This window comes from Humulus lupulus, chromosome 1 (genome assembly GCF_963169125.1).
Source record: "Humulus lupulus chromosome 1, drHumLupu1.1, whole genome shotgun sequence".
Lineage (NCBI taxonomy): Eukaryota > Viridiplantae > Streptophyta > Magnoliopsida > Rosales > Cannabaceae > Humulus > Humulus lupulus.
Window position 1 is genome coordinate 140,226,701 of NC_084793.1, and position 5,033 is coordinate 140,231,733.

At 40.3% G+C, this 5,033-nt stretch overlaps 1 non-coding gene across 1 annotated transcript; it reads left to right on the forward strand.

The window, feature by feature from the left end:
• The first annotated feature begins 1,041 nt into the window (after positions 1-1,041).
• Positions 1,042-1,148, forward strand: LOC133813473 (small nucleolar RNA R71). Its single transcript, XR_009884482.1, has one exon. It is a non-coding gene; the product is annotated as a small nucleolar RNA R71 (small nucleolar RNA).
• The last annotated feature ends 3,885 nt before the right edge of the window (positions 1,149-5,033 follow it).

Below are 5,033 nucleotides of genomic sequence, written 5' to 3' on the forward strand. Positions count from 1 at the left end.
TTTATATGCAGCTTTTTAAACACCTCTAAAAACTTAGAAAACTGTTTATCGAGTGTAGTCTTTCTAAGCCTTTGAGGATATGGAACTCGAACTGGCTGCTCATTAACAACTGGTGGACTCTTTTCTGAAAGCTGGTGGTCTTCAGTAATCTTTTCTGGATCAGACTGTTCACCCATCTCTTTACTTTGAACCACTGCCTGTGGAGATCTAGGCTGCTTAGTTTGCTTCCCACTCCTCAGAGTAATTGCCTGAACTTGCTCCTTAGGGTTAACTTCAATATTACTTGGCAAATTTCCCTGCGGTCTGTTATTAAGCATATTAGCCAACTACCCTACTTGTGTTTCCAGGTTCCTGATAGAAGATCTAGTCTCTGTCATGAACTGAGTTTGAGTGTTGGTGAAGGTCAATAATGCAGCTTGCAATTCATTAGGCCTTTCAGGTGGAGCTTGATTCATTAATTGTTGAGGCCTAGGCTGTTGTGATGAAGAGGCTTGATGCATTGGTGGCTGAGGCATATTATTTTGAAATTGACCTTGAAACTGAGGTTGCTGGCCCTAATTATTCCTCCAAGAAAAATTAGGATGATTTCGCCACCCAGGATTGTAAGTATTGGCAAATGGATTATTTACTGGCCTCTGAAAGTTTCCCACTGCTTGAACCTGAGCTTGATCCATCGGAATGTTATTATTAATACTGGTAGGACACTGATCAAAAGAGTGAGAACCACCACAAATTTCACACCTAGCTGCCATTTGAACCGCATTAACAGATACAGTGCTCTGTTGTAACTATTTTGTCAAGGAGGCTACTTGTGCTGTTAGAGCAGTGATGGCATCTAGCTCATGCACCCCAGCTACCTTTCTGACCCCCGATGATCTTTCTTCAGACCACTAATGATTATTTGTGGCCATGTCCTCCAGCAGCTCATAAGCACCCGTTGCACTCTTGCTCATAAAAGTACCACCCGCTGCAGCACCAATAATGGTTCTAGTAGTAGGACATAAACCATTATAAAAATTCTGCACTAACATCCACTGTTCAATGCCATGATGAGGACATCTTCTCAAAAGTTCCTTGAACCGTTCCCAAGCTTCATACAATGATTCTCCATCATTTTGGCAAAAATTATTGATTTCTCCCCTCAATTTAGTAGCTTTGGAAGGAGGGAAGAATTTTGATAAAAACTTCTGAGCCAAATCTTGCTAGGTAAATATAGAGTTCGGTTGTAAAGAGTTCAGCCAACTTTTAGCTCTATCCCTCAGAGAAAATGGGAAAAGCCTAAGTTTAATAGCGTCATCACTCACCCCATTGTATCTAAAGGTTCCACACAGCTCCAGAAAATTAGACAAATGGGTGTGAGGATCTTCAGAAGGCAACCCATTAAATTGAACAGAGGATTGCACCATTTGTAGAATAGCTGGCTTGATCTCAAAGTTGTTAGCCTCTATAGCTGGTGGGTGTATACTGTTTTGTACTCCCGTCAGAGTGGGCAGTACATAGTCTCTCAGGCTCCTCTCAGCATTGTTTTGAGCCTAACCCCCTTGTGCAATTCTAGGAATGAAAACATTCCTGCCATCCCCATCATTCTGTGCCATCTTCACAGACTTCTGGGCTTCCCTCTTGTTCTTTCTGTTTTGCTTGCAAGACTTTTCAATCTCAGGGTTCAAAGGAACAAGACTGTCTGCTCCTCTTCTGCTACACATATAACACAATTCACCTGAGATAGACAAATTAAGCAACTAAACAGATTAGAAACTAGAGAAATTAAAATCAAATTAGAATAAAAATTAATCAGACTGATATTGATAATTCTTTTCAGTCCCTGGCAACGGCGCCAAAAACTTGTTGCGAAATTTATATGCTATGCAAGTGCACACAGTCGCAATTTGTAATAATATGGTAAGAAACCAAGTATCGTCCTCAAGGACTGAATTCTCAATTACCAGTCAATTAATTTCTCTTTCTATTTGATCATTTAAAATTCTTGATTTTTATAGACACAGCAAAAGAAACTATAATATTCAGAAACAATAATTGAAAATTAAATAAAATAACAACTAATAGTAAACCCTTGGATTTAAACACTGAAGAAATAATTAGGATGTTTAATCTCATCAACTATCCTCCCTATCATTCCCCAATGCAAAGTACTAAGTTCTTCTTCTTTTTGCCTAATTCAATTAACAAGTTGATACAGCAGCCTATAATCATACTATGACTTATAAACTCAACCTAGGTGACAATTTCCTATATTTCTATGGTAAATTGAACCACAAAGGTAGCATTAATCTCGACAACTTAATAAACAGTTACACAATTAATATGGATACTTTCGTTCCAAATTAGAATTATGTCCAATATAACCACAGCAGATTCAAATCTCACTTCTCAGATTTTGATTTAAAAACATATATATAATGACTATAGATGGCCAATCGATAATCAATCTATAAGAACAGGTTATATGGAATTGAAGAAGATTGAAGAAGAAGAAAATTGAAACTGCATTAGTTCATAATAGGGATTCAAGTCATTCAATTAAAAATCCTGAACAGAAAATTAGTTCATAATCATAATACTAATCACAACGAAAATTAAAGTTAACATTAGAAAGTTGAAGAAAAACATGTAGATAGAATACTCCAAGCCTTCAACCTTCAAGCAAAAAACCACTCCCAGATCTGTACGTGTCTCTTCTTCTCTCTTTTTCGCCTAATAAAAACCTAAGATTCAGTTTTTAAAAGAGGCGGGCTGCGGCTCTACATGCACCATACCGCGGCCCGTGTCTAAATTCCTGGGTGATTTGTTCTCTCCATGCCGCAGCCCGTGTCTGAGATTTCTGGGTTGATGCCCATCTATGCCGCGGCCCTCTATAGCCATGCCGCGGCTCGTAGTTCTCCTTCAAAACAGTGGTTCTGTTTCACCAGCTAGCCGCAGCTCTACTTTGCTCATGTCGTGGCTCTTAAGGGATTTATCAATTTCTCAAGATTTCATCCCAAAAATTCACCAACACTTCCAAATCATGTTGAGATTCATCCTTTCTCGAAATATGTTGAAAAACTTGGTTATTTCTTCCCTTTCTTTGACATTTTCCTCCAAGTACTCAATTCTTCTTGATATTCAAAAAGACAAACAAACAAAGGATAAACCCGCACTAAATGAAGGAAAAATGAGATAAATGGCTACTTAAAATATCACCTAAACATGACAAAAACTAGACTCAACACCTCCTGCTTGGCTATGCTTCTTTCCGCCAACTATTCGATGGGAACGACATTCAGGGTGTCCGCATCTTTAGCACTGGCAAGCTTGGCTAAGGCATCAGCATTGGCATTCTGCTCCATCGGGACTTATGTAATCGAGTATCTCTTGAACTGTGTCAATAAGTCCTTTGCCTTGTTTAGGTACTGCACCATCCTAAGTCCCTTGGCTTGATACTCCGCTTGTACCTGGTACACCACTAGCTGGGACTCACTGAATATCTCCAGAGACTGTGCATGCACATCCCGAGACAAGCTTAATCCTGCTAATAATGTCTCGTACTCAGCCTTGTTGTTTGAAGCGTTGAATCCAAATCTGAGAGCGCAATGGATTTGATGATTCTTCGGAGTGATCAATATGATTCATGCGTCTGAGTTGTGCTCATTGGATGCTCCATCAACACATAGCTTCCATATAGGAGTATCTTCTTCCTTCTCAGTATCTCCATTCTCCGATTGGTAGGAAGGGTCTTCAAGGATGGTGCCTTCGACTATAAAATCTTCCAATGCTTGTTCTTTTATCGCTGTCCTCGAATGAGAAGTGATATCAAACTGTCCTAATTCCACTACCCACTTGAGTAATCGTCCCGAGGCCTCTGGTTTTTCGAGAACCTGTTTCAGCGGTTAATCGGTCAGGATTCGGATTGAGTGAGCTTGGAAATATGGATGCAGCTTTCGAGAGGGGATTACTAAACAATAGGCTAGGGGGATACCTAGACTTCGCACTTACTAGCCTTTTACTGATATAGTATACAGAGTGTTGTACCCTGTTCTCTTCCTTTACCAAAGCAGCACTGATTGCATGCTCGTTGATTTCCAAATATATGAATATTACTTCACCATATATTGGCTTCTCTAGGATGGGAGGTTGGGTGAGGTGCTCCTTCAGGGCTTGGAAAGCTTCCTCACATTCCTCAGTCCATTGGATCTTCTTGCTACCCCTCAGTATGTTAAAGAGAGGGACACACATGTCTGTAGACTTTGATATGAACCTACTGAGGGCAGCTACTCCCCCAGTTAAGCTTTGCACTTCTTTGATTGTGGTAGGTGACTTCATGTCGATCAATGCTTTGATCTTCTCGGGGTTAGCCTTGATTCCACGTGAATTGGCTATATATCCGAGAAACTTACCAGAACCAACTCCAAACGAGCACTTGAGAGGGTTTAACTTCATGCTATATTTTCTAAGTATTGCAAAGCATTCCTCCAAGTCTTGAACATGCCCTCCAGCTTCTTTGGACTTGACCAACATGTCATCGACATATACCTCCATATTTTTTCGATCAAGCCTCGGAACATGCCATTCACTAAATGTTGGTAGGTGGCTCCTGCATTCTTCAAGCTGAATGGCATCACCTTATAATAGTACATTCCCTTGTCTGTTCGGAAGCTGGTATATTCCTCATTGGGGGAGAATTCATAATTATTTGATTATACCCAGAATACACAATTATGAATGAGAGTATATCATGTCTTGTCGTTGCATTGACCAGTTGGTCTATTCTGGGTAGTGGGAAGCAGTCTTTAGGGTAGACCTTGTTTAGATTTGTGAAGTCCACGCATGTTCTCCACTTCCTGTTTGGCTTTGGGACCAACGCGGAGTTTGATACCCAATCAGGGTAGTAGGCCTCCCTTATAAAACTGTTTTCCTTGAGTCGCTCGACCTCCTCCTTTAGGGCTTGAGATCGGTCTTTGTCAAGCAGTATCCTTTTTTGTTGCACTGGTGGGTAGTTCTTGTATATATTGAGGACATGACTTATCACGGATGGAGAA